This window comes from Oreochromis aureus, linkage group 7, assembly GCF_013358895.1.
Source record: "Oreochromis aureus strain Israel breed Guangdong linkage group 7, ZZ_aureus, whole genome shotgun sequence".
In the NCBI taxonomy this organism is placed as follows: Eukaryota; Metazoa; Chordata; class Actinopteri; order Cichliformes; family Cichlidae; genus Oreochromis; species Oreochromis aureus.
This window is the reverse complement of record NC_052948.1, coordinates 44,565,308-44,581,226: the sequence shown is the minus strand read 5'-3', so window position 1 is coordinate 44,581,226 and position 15,919 is coordinate 44,565,308. Positions and strand designations below refer to the sequence as shown.

Here is a 15,919-nt window from a genome sequence, read left to right as displayed (position 1 = left end):
TGATATTTTTAAGCTTAGTAAATAGAAGTACAGTTTGTTTGGAAAGTACAAGTTTGCACACACACACACACACAAGCAGCTACTCTGCATTGAGCGAGGAATGCTAAGGGTGCAAGGGGGGTCATCAGCAAGTGTTTGGAGCTTGAGTTACAGGGCCAGCATCTGCCATCCGGCCATCAGGCCCTCATATCCATCACTGGCCGATGGCGTGGTGCAGCCCAGCGTTTGTAAAAACACCCAGAGGAAATGGAGTCTCTGAGCCAGACAAGAATAAAATTAGCTTGATGACTAAGTTCCTCCTCAGGTCCCAGTGGGAATAGAACTCTGCCATTTGTTTTCATTACTTCCCTTGGCTGTAGAAGGGGGACGACGTGCGTGTGACTGTTTGTGTGCACGTATGTTTGGACTAGAAGGTGTTTGTCTGCGTCTGCGTCCAACCCTGAAAAAACAAAAAAAACAAAAACATCATCGCACAAAAATAAGCATTTTGTCATTTGCGCTCTCGTGTGGGTTTAAGGAAACATATACAGTCGTAAAAACGCACCACTTTGATTTGAACGCTCAGTCCATGTGTAATATTTGTGCTCGGTCCTTGGAGGTGACATTACCGTTTGGAATTGTTCCACCAACCTTCATGGCATACAATATTGGCTTTGGCCACTTTATTGCATTTGCCTCAGAATATCTAATAAACACGCAAAGGTTATAAAAATTGATTTGCTCGCAAATGTGTTTTCATTCATTACCAGTGCTATGACCTAAGTCGAGTTTTGCTGAACCAAACGTGCACCCAGCTTCTTCTGGGTGGCTGCTTTATTGCTAAGAAAAAGCAAAAACATAATCAATTCAGGGCAAAGTTAAAGTTATGAAATTGATAGAAAAATGGCTGCTTTTCCTTTCGCTCTGTTTTCCATTTCCTTTTACTCTGATTTCTCTGCAGTGGATCATGTGCACATAATCAATTAGACTTTAAAAGATTATTTAGTATGCATGAAACAAATAATGAGCCTGTTCTGCTCATGCAATGTAATCAAGATCACCGAAGCAGATAAAGAGCAAAGCAAAATAAGGTAACGAGCAAAATGTTTTAAAAAACGACATAAGCTGAAGTCAAAAGGAAGCACTGAATCAAAAGGAGACATATGTACACGTTTTCTCATAAACACTGTATTTTCTGATGATGTAGACAATCTTTACGTATTAGCTGCTTTCCTCATTTTGCTTTAATTGCCAGCGATGGGCTCTTTCAGTGTGTGCTCACACTGCACAATAACTGGCCTTCTTTGTTCTAAACAGGTACAAAATCAAAATGCAGCAAAGAGGCGAAAGCCCCTTTCCTATTTGCGCTGAAGAAACAATGTTGGCGTACTGTTACACTGCGAGACCACCTCTAAACTTTACCTACTTCACTGCTTTCTTATGCTCTCTTTTACACATACACACACACACACACACGCACACACCTCAGATTAGTTCCAGCTTTTACCCAGGGTGCCTGTTAGAGCTGAAGTGAAGACATCTTGTACTTCTTTAAAGCATGTAGCATTAACACCTTTGCCCCCTGTGTAAACTCTGAGTGCTGACCCGCAGCGGTGAGTGAGAAGCGCACAGCTCTTTGGGATGCAGCAGTGTGTAACCCTTAGACCTGTGCGCAAATGCTGCTACCACCACAGAGACTCGCACTTTTTTCAGTCAATGCTCTGTAGGAAGGAAGGAATCAGGAAAGGGAATATTGGGGGTGAAGGAGAGAAAGTGTGTGTGCGTTTGTGGACGTGTGTGTTCTGAGAGAGGAGATGACAAAACAGGCCAATAGGTTGGCAAAGGCGGAGGCCTTGAACCTGAGGTGTGAACAGGGAGATCCGCTCACACGTTCCCTCTGTAACGGTTGCAGGTTACAGATGAGTTCATTTAAATCACAATAAAACTCAAATAAATTCTCACATGCGAACAATCTTTATTTGATTTATTTAGCCTGTTGAAAAAACTATGCACGGGTAAATGTAACAATGTTGGATTGGTAATATTAACAATAACAAAGGCAACTTATACCTTTTTCCCCCTTTATTACCCACATAACAAATAATATCTTCAAAGATTTTGTTTCAGTATAACTGTACATGCACAATGGCCCTGAAAAAAGTCTCTTTGATAAGCACACGCTGCAAAACACTTTGTTTTTCTGTTGCAGTCTGAAGCTGCTATTCAATACCAGCTTCCCGAGTGAGAGTGTGGGAGAAGTTGATGGTTTGGTTTAGTAGAGCTTCGGGATGTTTGGTAAAATGTGTGCATATTCTGTGATGATCACATGTTTTCTGTTGGTGTCATTGTGGTTATGTGTACAGCTCAGCTGCTCAGGTTGTTGTCTTGTTTACTTTTATTGTAGGGTTGCTGGGTTGATGACAACCTCTGTGCTTTCAGAGTTATAATCTCATGTTACTCCTGATTCTGGCTCCCACTTAAAATAATGTGGAATTTAAAAAAAGAAAATTAAGTTTTTTTCTTTTTTTCTTTATTTTAAGGCATTTAAAGCACTTCATTTAGCAGAATGAACAAAGGAATACTGAAATCGTATTGAATACATTTTTTTTAAAAATATAAAAGTTTTACAAAGACTATTACTGATTCATTCAGTAACAAAGGAACACTTATTAGAGATGAGCAAGCAGAAAATTTTGGAAATTACAATGTCTTTCCGGAAGCCATGTAATAATATCTCTGGTTAACACAAAAGTCCCTGTTTTCAGAAGTTTTCATCCAAAATAAACCCCCTATTCAGCCTGTCCTTGAGGACAGTTTTCTATTTATAAAACATCAAAATCACTTATTTTGGACATGTATGATTTTAACTGGACAGCAAATACATGCTGATGGTGAAAATGACCACAGGACACCGTCATTACCGACATGAATTACATTTTATTTACTTGTAGGTAGCCAAAAAAAATAAATAAAATAAAATAAAGACATTTCTAAACAGCTTACATGAAGTAAAACTGCATATATGTCTGTGAAGGTTCTCAGTCATCCATATAGGTAAGGTGCTTTTCATTACTTTCTATTGTTTTGCCATTTGTTTTAAACACTCTTTGAACACAATGCATTTCTATCACTTCCATCTGAATGTAAGAAAGCAACACACATTTCTTTCAAATAGAAATTAACGTACAAGTGGACACACACACTTAAAAAAGGAGAAAAAGGAGACAACGCAGATCACGGAAGAATTACACAACATCCCAGAGCCACTGCTGTTGAAAGGGGGAAGTGATTTTCTCTAATGTATATCTGTGTTGTGTCCTTGTCCTGGCTTAGCTGGTCTGGACAGAAACAGTTAGGGGGTCCTGCAAAAACATGGGTCATGGCAAGTGTGTATGTGTGTGTGTGTGTGTCAGACGCCAACAGAAAAAAAGAGAAAAAGAGGGAGAGAGGGAGAGGGAAAGAGAGTTTGCCGGTGACAAGGAAGCCAAATAAAGGGAAGAAAAGCTCCATTTCCTCAGCTAAATGTACCCCTGGGAGGCGTAAGGGAGGGACAGAGAAAAAGAAAGGTTATGAACCGACAACTCTCCTGAAAGGCTCCAGATTTACAACTACCAAGCCCTAAGAGCTCTGCCATGCTTGCTTCTACAGCCAGTTAAAACAAATTGCAGCCGTGTTTCAATCACCCACATCCCTTTCTTGCTCATCTGCTCTAGCTGTGCGTTTGGCTGCAGAGGTATTTCTCTCTCAATTAGTCCTAAATAAATACTTTCCTCTACTGAGGCAATCTTCATCCACTGGAAAGTCCCCACATGCTGTACGTACACCCACAATCTCCAGCTCCGAGTACTTTCGCTGCTCCCTTTTTTCCTCTTCCTATGTCATCACAGATTTGGACCTGGATGGGCTTCAAAAAGGGAAGGGCTTTGCTCCTAGAAGCTGTCGTCGCTTTTGATGTTGTTTACTTTTGTTTTGTCACTGTTGTGAAAAATTAAATGTTGAAAACTAACAGGTTTGCTTTATGGGGAAAAAAAATGACACTATCCGCTTCCTTTTGTTGCGCTTCGTCTCAAAAGAGAAGGAAAAAAAAGCAGCTGAAACAAAACATGCAGTGAGCAGCAGACTGAGTGGAATTCCTGAAGTACAGCGTGGGGGAACGGAAGAATGCACATAAAACAAATGTATACTCCCTGTTTTGTATGTCTGATTGCAAGTTGTGGTCAAAATCTTTCGTAACTCGATACACTGTTTGATTTGGGCTGAAATGAGAAAGAGCAACATCAGGCAGAAGGAGCGGGGTGGGGGTAGAAGATGGTTGGGGGCACGTACGGGGTCATACGAGTGTCTTTTTCATGTTGCAGATTAGAAGCAGATGTTGGTGGGATTACACCACCGGTGTCATCACTCACCCCACAGCTCCACCTCCAATTCATACACACACAATACACATGCGCACAAACACACACACTCACAAAGAGGTAAGAGAAGTTTCACAGTCCTCTCAGCCATCCATAAAGCTAAGGGGTAAGCGAGGAGCAGTAGTGACTGATGTGATGCCACTGCTAAATCATCCTCTTCTGAGGAAAACTGAATTGTATGAGAATATATTGAGCATGGAAGTCTGATTTTTGAACATTTTTTTCCTTCTGACAATCTAATCCTTCAAACTAATCAATCAAATCAATTCAAAAACATAAACAAATGAAATACAAGATGACACTGACGGTGCCTTAAGGCGCTACTGTAATGCATTTATCGTAAGCCAGCTGGAGGAATGTGATGTACATGGAAGTGTTTAGCTACTAAGTACTGACTTATTGCTTCATGAAAGTTAATCTTAATCTACAGTTGTAGGTTTTTTGTCTTTTTTTTGTCTTTTTTTTGCTGGTGGATCAGTTTGAAGCATTGCCGAGGTAGAATGGATTTCATTACAGCTCTGACAAAGCATGGAAAAGTTAAAGCCATTTCTATTCCTTAGGGAGGACGCTGTCTGGCTTGAAAGGGAGAAATCTAGCTCATGAATGAAGGATTTACTTCACTGAACCGAACACTCGCTGGGTCCGTTTGTGAATGAAAGGATCCAAGTGAATCAGACACTTGCTTTCTTGTCAGTGATCCGAACACCAAGAGGAAATGAAGAACCAGTGCATGTACACTACTGCAATGCATGAAGCATGCACAGTTTTTAGTGTTAAAAACGCAGAGAGGACCTGAGAAAAACTTACCCGAACTGAGGAAATAGGTTTTCTGAAATTCTGAGCCAATGGAAAGCGTTTAATGAAGTGATTAGTACGTGTACCTGTAACCACCAGATTTTTGTGGCACTCAGTCTTTTTTTTTTTTTTTTAAGCCAACAAACTTGAATTTTGAAACCCTCCAATGATTACATATAACACCTATGGTAACTTTAACACTGCTAGCTCATCCCTCACTCATGTTGCTAACTCTTTAGAGAGATCCACCCCCACCACTGACCTCAGCACCATGCACCTCTCAGGGCCTTGAAGTGGTCCTGGCCTGGATGATAAATGATGTGACTGAGGAACCGTTGTCTACACAGAGCTTATTGGAGTACCTCTGAAGGCTGATGTAATGGCTCTAATCTCATGAGGACTGCTCCCATGTGTTCAAATATGTGTACATGTGAAATTTTACAAATGCACAAATGTGTATATAATGCAGGCGTGGTTTGTAAAGTCTTAGCTGTGTGATGTCAGTGACAGAGTCGTGTATTCTGGTGCTGGTGCAGAGGACAGGAGCCTAGAGGCTCCATAAGAGATAACTGTAAGGAGAAACAGCTGAAAGTCACAGCGCTTATTGCTCCTGACAGGAACCACACTGAGGCTGTGAGCATGGTCACAGCTGCTGAGAATAAAACCACATCACTATATTGGTCTGTTATTTTGACCACTGTAACTGTATGGTGACGCCTGGCGGCCTTGTTCTGGTCAGGGTCAGAGGTCATAAGGGGATGTCAGAGGTAACAGGGATCAACTGTGACTGTAGGCATCCATAAAAGAAATTGTGGGCATGTGAATATGGGAACTGTTAGACTCGGGAGACGTGTGTTCATTGTAAATGGAGCAAGGGGTTAGAGACCACCTTGTAGGGGGAAAAAAGAAAGATGTCCATTAAAATCTCAATGTAAATCGAAAGTATTTCCAATCTTTAACAAGATGGGTTCACAAATATGAAAACATTGTGGAATTCTGGAGAGATACTGCCATTGGGAAAATATGAAAAAATGCTTGTTTTTGTTTAATCATCAGGACAGTCTTATCAGAATTGCAAGGAAACCTTTCATTTAAGAAAACATCCTCACTGTTCTGAAAAATAAGTCCTTTAAAGATCCTATGATTACAAGCTATATGAATGCTACATGCCAAACTATGTCTGCTATAGAAGAGGCACCAGAAGTAACAGTCAGCACAATGATTAGTATCTTTCAATATATTTTAAACCAAAACCTAAAAAAACAAGAAGATCCTAAAGAGACAGGTTGTATTTTTTTTTTATTTCCATGAACTCAGTCTTTCAGGTAAATCTCAGTATTTCTTGGTATTTTTGAGGTAATTCAGTGATTTAGAAAAACATTCAAAAGTTTATCATACTTTGACGTATTGTGAAAAGAATTTAGAAAGATGGAGTATTTTGTAAGATAATTGTTTATTCAGAAAAACTGGACATTGTATGCGTTTTACAGAGCAGACTGACTTCACACAAAACAATTTGCTTATGCACGTAAACTCGCTATGAAATGACTCAAAATCCACTAAACCAAATATAAGATCCTGAAATAACTGTTTGTTCGGTATTACCAAAACATGATTCATAAAATTTGATAATGACTTCATCTTCACAGAAGAGGATAATTGCTGTTGTCCACTTGCAAGTAAGAGTGAAAATTTTAACAATAATGTAGCAAAAAGAAATTCATGGCATGTAGTAAAAGCTTTTATTTTTAATGCTTGAATGCTTAAAGTGCACACATTTTAAAAATGTAAAGAAAAAAACAGAACCTTGTGTGATGTCTAAGGAAAAGCAGAAAAATAAAATAAAATAGTGTGTGTGTGTGTGTGTGTGCGTGCGTGCGTGCGCGTGCACGTGCGCCTTTGCGTGTGTGTGTGTGTGTGTGTGTGTGTGTGTGTGTGTGTGTGTGTGTTCTGAGATCAGAGGCTGTAGACAGTTAAGATGTCTGAAGGTAGGAAGACATTTAGAGGTGCTGATGTTGAAGAGACAGGCCGCTGGAGATTAAAGAACTTAAGGCAGACAGTCGTTCGGGGCAGTTCAAAGGCTGGACTTTTGTGGGGGGGGGGTTAAAGAAAGGCTGTCTCCACAACTAACCACCACATCACTTTAAAGGTACAGAAGCAATCACTTAAATTTGCTTATACATCATTAACCGTTATATATTTATTTTTCTTGTTTGTTGAGAAAATTTTAGCACCCAAGACCCAAAGTATGCATATGTAAACCCACGGGAACAATGCAAACCTGTGTTATTGGACCTCTTTAACTCTTTATTTTCACTAAGAGATGTCAGAGCACTTAAGCTTACTAGAATACCAACTTAACTGCACAACATTAGAAGAATAATAAGTATGAGACTGCGGCATTATGAGAATGAAGGACAAACTAAATGCTGCTTGTCATAACCTATATTTAGTTTCAAAGTGTAACTCTGTGCCCCCTTATCTCATCCACTACATGGTAACTGCATGCAAGCATCGAGTGCTTCCTGAGAACAGCCCTAGAGCCCCGAGAGCCTGCTCTTGAGTGAGTGTCTCCAAGCTCTTGACCCAGCGGTACAACGTGTAGATACCCCTAACAATGGCACCTAATGCACAGCAACAACATTTTGTTAAAATTCCTTCTTAACTAACAGGCTGTTGTTCTGTTCTGGTTTTAAAGTGGGTTGTTATGGGATCTGCTGATATTTAGATGATGGTTTCCTTTTAAAAAAAAATTTAATTACATTGTGAAGCATAATAAACAACACTGTTTTTTTTTTTTTAAAAAAACTACAGGAACTAATTAGCAACATGTACAAGAACCAGGGTCTGATAAGTAGACACTAAAAGGGTGCATCTATTTTAGCACCTCTGAGACACATGATCCCACTATGTCATTTCAGGGGTGCATAACTCTTAATGCAAAACTGCCAATTATATCCAGGTTTGCATCATCAGAGTATCACATGATACAATATGGAAGAACCATGTATGATACCCCAAGCCTGTTATTGAAAGGGATTGTAACTTTCTGATGCACCCAGTTATAAAAATGGACTGTATTTCTTCTACAATGTATTTGTTGTGTTCTTGTAAATTTCACTTTTTATTAGAATGTGTTTTTTTCCTGCTTTTGGAAGACTGAGTTGTTTCTGTCTATGAAATAAAGGCCTTATTTAGCTTTTTATGAATGATGGTTAGCCATCACTACATTCTTGCAATTATCACTGACAGTTAAAAATATTATAGTTTCACGGTAGTAATGATTTGTGGCCACATGCCCTAGCTCCCTGCCCTAATAGCAATTACTGTTGCCGCACAATCCAGCTAAAGGCAATATTTTCATGTTTAGTTTCTCTTCATTGCCTTGACCTCCACGGTATCCTGGATTTATATCCCAGATCTGCTCCCTCTGACCTACAATCAACCTTAATTAAATCAGCAAGACGTATGGTCTTTTCTTTCATTTCTATATGTCTCTGTGTATGTACACATGCATGCATGTATGTTTTTCCACATTCTATCCCTCTCCTCTTTTCTTTTTAGCTCCTCCACGTTACTTTTCAGCAATTGAAATCAAGGTAATGACTGGGCAAGGAAAAGGAATGTTCTTTCAATAGATAATTAGGGAGATTGGTTTACCAGGGCCACTCAAAGCCTTTTCAAATGCAGGGCTGAAGCCAGGCCTTGTTGTCGGGTGAGCCCAAAAGACTCCCAAGAGAGGCATTCGCCTTGGCTTCATTTCTCAGAGCAGGTGCCTGGCAGGTAGTCAATGGAGACGACCAGTCGAGATATATAAGAAACCCATCCCCCTGTACAAGGGGTCAACATCACAGGTCAGGGGTCATGAGCAGAGGTCACAAGGTCAATGTTTAGCACACAGGACTGGCCAGATGACTGGAAATGCATCCTGAACAGCCACCTATCACATGTATGACTGGATGTGTGAAGAAAATGAGGACACACTTGTTGTTGAATGACAGCTAACGTTTCTTTCATCAGCCATAAAAATAGATAGATAGATAGATAGATAGATAGATAGATAGATAGATAGATAGATAGATAGATAGATAGATAGATAGATAGATAGATAGATAGATAGATAGATAGATAGATAGATAGATAGATAGATAGATAGATAGATAGATAGATATTTGTCATTTCCTGTAAGTTATTATTGACAAAGTCTCAAATAACACAGCGTTGCACATGAAGGTATCAGCCCACCACCTTCATACTTCACCCAGCCACCATCTCTGGACACCTTGTGATGATCCTGGGCTGCACCCCAAAGGAAACACTATATAAATGTCAATGTACTGACTACTGTAACCGTCACAGCCATAAAGGGGGAAGCACAGGAGATTTTCTTTCTGTCACTCTAGTGGTGGTTCCTGGAAGTGCAGCTGTGATTTAGGGACAGATCCTCTTACATAGCAGTGGACATGAGCTTCTGTGACACGAAACTGAAACTGTGGTCGGTTGGCAAAATGTGCACGCTCAATCTTTGCTGCTTGTTCATGCATCTCTACACATGTAAGGGAATGGTTACAGAAACTACTGTAGGATACACAGACATATCCCTTCTCAACCTCTGTGTTACATGTATGAATTGTTTAGGTCTCTACAACCAGTTCTGCATTAGCATTTGTGGAAATACGAAAGCAGCATATCCAATATGCATGTCAATTTTTCTCTCTCCAATCAAATAGAAAGCCTGTGAGGTAAATATCTATTTTCTTACTGCCTGGCTGTTTACAACAGGGGAGAGTGGCTATATAAACCATGTGTGGCAAATGAAGAATTTCTTTATCGGGAATCGGCTTGGCCAGCATATGCTGGATATAGGAAACCCATAGCATCAGTGGCTTCGTATTGGCTGCAGAGGTCAAAGGCTAGGGAAGGTCAAAGGTGTCGTCCTCCTTTCTCATCATGAAGTGCATTAACATCTTCTCCCTGTCCCATCTTATCCAGATGGCTAACCAGGCCAGAGGACAGATGCCCCATTTTAAAATATCTTAGGGATCCAAAACGGACCATCGAGAATAAATATGGCTGCATTTTTAGGACATCATATTTCAAAGGAATATGGATACGGGTGGATGGAGATCGCCTGCACTCAAACTGCGTTAACTATCTTAGCTGATTCTTGGTATGCAACAGGTTGCTCTATTCACTATATGTTTAAATTATATAAGTTTTCTTACATTTAAAGTTTGGAGGCGAACATGGAAGAAAGAACATGAAAGAAAGGTGGGAGAAATTGGAAATTTGGGATCTCATTTAAGAGAAAACACAAATCAGATGTGTTAAATATCTTCAGTATTGTTCTTGATTTTTTCCAGGATTAAACCAAAAATGAAACCTAAAAAAACCCACCTATAGATGTTTACAGTATCATCACATAGTGAGAAAATGAAAATATTTTTCAGGTCTGATTAAAATCAAAACACGCAGACAAGGTTGCTGCTGTTTTCAATAAACAATCACTAAATGTTAAGAGAGAAAAAAAAACGCAGAAACCTTAACAGAAGGTGGTGACCTCACTTGTGTGCCTAAGTAATTAAATCACAGGGCCTTGGAGGACATATGCATTCTTCCACTTTTGCAAGAATATGTCACATGATCGCCAAAGCCACATGATTAATGTTGTAGGACATTGAAGGGTGATTTTAAAGCTGCCAGAACAAATTCATGCATAATTTTTCTCCAGATTTCTCTGCCATCAAAACTCCTCATTCAGTGTCTCACGTCAACCAATCAGCACAGCTCATACACAGATGACTCCGCCTCTCAGAGCTAGTCATTATTTTTACAGCACCAAAACCCTTCCAAGCATGCCCACAGTCAAACGAATGGAGCCACTCCAAGTCAAATAGACTAGGGCACCCTGCCGAGAACTTTGGACTGGCCCTCATGCAGCTTCTCACACATATACACACATTCAAGTTTATAGAGTGAGGCTGTGAAAAGTACACACTTTCTCTCTCACACATCCTAACACACACGCACACACATACACAAACATATATGGCAGCTATCCTGCCCAGAGACCTCTGACTTGAACCTGCTGCTCTCACTCAGCAACACATAAATCACTGGGCTCTCAGCAGCACTGCTGGCCCTCAGTGCCATGCTGAACTTGACTCCACGGGAATAAAAGTCTGTAACTAGATACAAAAACTAATCCAGACCAGAGACAATTGCTGGCACACAGAGGCCCTAGAGGTGCTGATACCCCTATCTGATGATATGCCGTCTCTGTTATGGGACCTATGACTTCTGACTTCTGAAGCCCTGCTCAGTGCTACTGGTCAGAGACAAAGAGACAAGAGGAATGAGTGAGGACATGAAGGAAAGTGGACAATTAAGATATAACCCGTCAAGCCATCCTTAGACATGGAGAGACCATTCTCTCCAGTTCTCACAGGTACAATGCTACGAAGCTCATTTTACCCCTCTTTCATTTGCATTTTATATTAACAAATACCACTACACCTCTACTTTTCAAGTGTATAAATTAGATTCTGCATTTTACACTACTTTAACTATTTTTTAGCATTTGTAGAATGACATTAATTAGCTGCTTTAGATTATTTTAGAATGAGGGAAAAAAATAAGCAAAAAGCTTCTAAAATATGACCAGTTGATATAAACAAAGCAAAGATTGTTAAAAATGATGTCCACATGAAACAGCTACATTGTTAGTGTTGTGCTTGCATGTATATACAGCTGCAATGATAATTCTTCTGATAACTACAAAAAAAGATCATTCTGCTCTGCACTCTCAGTATTTTCAATACTTTGCTAAGTTAATTTGACATTTTCTGTGATTATATAAGTAAGTAAGCATTTACAATACTTTTACTGTCATATATATTAACAGGTTCATTAAAGTCAGGAATAAATTGGAGTGAATTAGGTGTACCACACAGACACCCACCCACACACACACACAGACACAGACACAGACACACACATGAGAAAACATAATGCGAACAATCTGAAATCATACATCAAGCATTGACAACATAATATATGATCCTGCCTTCTGCAGGTGTTGCCTTCCTAAATACTGGGCATGAGCGTATGAATAATCCAAAGTACTCGCAGTTATTAACACAAGTGAAATAAGTAAGTTAATCGTGCCTTTGTTATAGGTCAGGAAGATAAATGAGGCTATAATAAAAGACAAAACTTCATTTGGGCATTTCCATTTCCTTTTGTTGTCCTGTTAGTCTAGTTACGCAACTGACAAGAAAGTACAGCAAAGCCCTAACAACACCCTGCTGTAAATAATCTAGGAGCCAGTCCAGTAATGTGGCTACCTCCCACACCACTCCCAAACTGTCTGTTGCGCTCCTGCAGTACTCTGTAAGCCACCATCCCAGCCCCCCCAGTTACAGCAGCAGGCCTGACTCAAGCTAGTAATACAGGAATGTCTCTGTCCACTTCTGTCATGATAGAGTGGCCACTGTTTAACTCTGATAACATCAGGCACCGGGGCCTGCACAGCCACAGGGCTCCGAGACACACTTTTATGACTTAAGTATCTGGGGCTGATATCTACTGCAATCAGTGCTATACACCCTCATCACATACTTAGACAGATAGTGAGACGCTCTCTGTCTTTCCAACAGATAAACACACACACACACACACAACTTCAAAGGACATTTCCTTGACTAATATTAATTTTCTAGAAACTTAGTCTAACTTTAACCATAAGTATTACTTGCCTAACCTTAATTTTAGCCTTGAAACATGCCGATGTCTTTTTGAATGTTTGAATGCTGAAAACTTGCAAACCTTGCCAAACCATAACAGAAATTTTAAACAGAAAGGTCCTAATATTGATTTTTTTTTTTTGTTTATCTTATTATGACTAACCAGTTTGTAATGCCACATCGGTGGGGAAACTGAAATTACTGACTATACCAACAATTACAATGCATGTGTGTGACATACGTCACCCAGGTTGTGAGTTTAATGAGATTTTCAGATGCACAATATGATAGAAGTCTGAATCTGTAGCATTCGAAAAAGAGACAGAACCAAAGCTAGCATAAAAGGATTCATAAAAGGATGAGTATTATGGGGGGAAGGACTTTATCGTCAGTAATAATAATAATAATAATGTTTTAATGATTGGGATGGAGACTGTCAGTCTAACATATCAGTATAAAACCTTCAACAGGTGTTTAATTGGGTCGGGATCTGGTGATAGCCCCTCTCTGTATGTGTGCACAGGAAAAGCAGTTGCTGTGCTTAAATAATTATTCAGACTGGACTTACTTCTCTTTTTTTTAACCGTTGCATTTAATTTGTGAGTGCATGATTGTAGTAGACACTGCAAAACAGCAAATTCCATCTCAAAAATGCACTTTTCACAAACTGAAGTGCTCCTTAAGCTGTACTATGAACTGTGTTGTAAATCTGTTGCATCCAGTTAATAAAGCCCCACCTAAACCACTGCTGTCACTTGTGTCAGCTTATTGAGACACCACCGAGCGCTTTTACTCCTCTTTGACCTAAGAAATGGGGGGGTGTGTGCCATTTGATGGACAGCCTTACTTCACTCTTTCACAATGATGGTCAGTCAAACAAACAAAAAGAGGGATGAGATGAGTTTCTCAGGGGAGTGAGGATAATAAAATCAGAGTGTCTGTGTGTCCTGAGAGGGGGCAATATTTGATGCTCTAACAAAATGAAGGTCTTTGGCGGCCCAGCCTGGCAGTCTTTTAGCTAAAGCAAGCAGATTTCTTTGAAGCCTGGCCACCAGGGCTGAAGAGCCATTACTCCCAGGTTTTTCTATACATTAACCATGCTACAGTAGCACAAGTGCATTACAGACAGCCGCCCCAGCAGGACCCAATTGTACTCCCTCTTGTTAAGTATTACCCCAACAGAGCTTTTGATTTTATTTTCATTTTTTTTCTCCACATGCCGCTTATCCTCCTCCCCGCCCCCGATCAGATTAGGATCGATTGCTGCGTAGCAGAGCTTGCCCAGACAGAAGGACCAGAACAACGCTACAGCGTGATTGTGCTCCTCAGGCCCCGCCTTGGAGACTATTCAGGCGACTAAATAGAATGATTTGCCCTTAGATGTCAAATTTCCTCCGAGACAAGGATGTCAATACCAATTAGATTGTCTGCAGTTGCCGTAGTTACGCTAGCCTGCCCCACACACCATTGCCGCCACCCCAACATCTTTCCCTCTAAAGATACACTCGCGCTCTTTTAACGTCTCTCTCACATCTCTCTTTTTTTTTGTAGGCAGAGTGGTGGTCTCGGCACCAAGCCTTTAGCCTCAAATCAGTTTTATGACTGGCGCTGCGCAGACATTAGGCTAACTCCATTAGCCTCTTGGAGATGGCCTGAGGGGATACTGAGGGGCCAAGGATGGGACTGGGTAAGGGTGTGTGTGTGTGTGTGTGTGTGTGTGTGTGTGTGTGTGTGTGTGTGTGTGTGTGTGTGTGTGTGTGTGTGTGTATGTGTGCATTTAGCGAGAGGGTGAAGGGGTAACATTGTCTTACAGAGTCTTCTGGCATCTCCTTAAAGGTCACTGTCTGCTGGTCGGAGGAGGCAAAAGCCCACTGATGCAAGAACATAAACAAGAAAGAGAAGTGGGCAGAAAATGGATTAATGAACAAATGTAATTAGGAGAAAGGGTGGATGGAGAGAGTGGGAGAGAGGCCTCTGTCTCCACTTAGCATCATGGCTCCTGCAGGCGCTTAAGTGCTAACATGACAAACAGATGTGGCATCGGCTGGCCAGACATAGGACGAGACACTCGGATACACAGAGGGGCGCACAAATGCATCTTCACATGTATGAAGTCGCAAGCTGTCTTTTACTCTCTTTTCTAGTCCTCTAAAAATGAACCCACAAAACACAGAAATAACATAAGAGAACTGACAGTAATTGCAGATGTTTTGCTAAAATCTGCAGAATTACTCATGAGAAAATAACAGAGACAAAACACAAGTTCACAACAAGTTCAACTATGTCCGCGTGAGCAAGATATTAAGCAGCAGTGCAAAGATTAATTTATCAGGAACTCCTTCACAATGTCATATCAGGCGCTTCTACTGATACGCTAGAATCTATAAGCTTTCAGTTATTGTTTTCTGCCTTTGATCTGTCAGTCTAGTGATAAGTCCTCTGTGTATTTTACTCATCTGTCAACCATTTATTCCTGCATATGTGTTACCATGATGTCATCATCTCAAGATTTCAGCTTAAAACCTGCTGATACACTTTCAAGAGGAGAAAAGGTGCACTATCAGTGTCCCGATACACACTGATAGTGCAGAAGTTGTTCCATCAAACATTTGACATCACTAAGTCAATAATATGTGTTAATTTCCTTTTATTTTGTTTCTGTGGCATTTGACCCAATAATATGAAGTCTTATGCTTTGTTTTATGGGTTTCAATTATTATCAACAATAATTATTGGGTAACTGCTGCAATTTACTGATTAACTAAATTAGTATCTTTCAAGAAAGTATTCAAAGCATTCTGCTCTTTTTTTATAAGCTATATTCTGTAGCTACACTCGGGGAATATTTTTGAGAGCATGTGCAAAATAAAATGTCTTGCATTTAGTCCCATAGTCAAAATTAAAGCTTTCCTGTTCTCAAAGCACCGGTTCAAATGTTTGAGATGCATGGGAAAAACAGCTTTTCCGTGTAAACACTGAAAACTT

The 15,919-nt window shown here is 40.2% G+C and overlaps 1 long non-coding RNA gene across 1 annotated transcript in view; it reads right to left on the bottom strand.

Moving 5' to 3' along the window:
• Window positions 1-216: 216 nt before the first annotated feature.
• LOC120441285 overlaps window positions 217-15,919 on the bottom strand; it is a 34,445-nt gene continuing 18,742 nt past the window's right edge. Inside the window, exon 3 of the long non-coding RNA XR_005613957.1 lies at window positions 217-439. This is a non-coding gene — a long non-coding RNA (uncharacterized LOC120441285). The remainder of the gene's footprint in view (window positions 440-15,919) is intronic.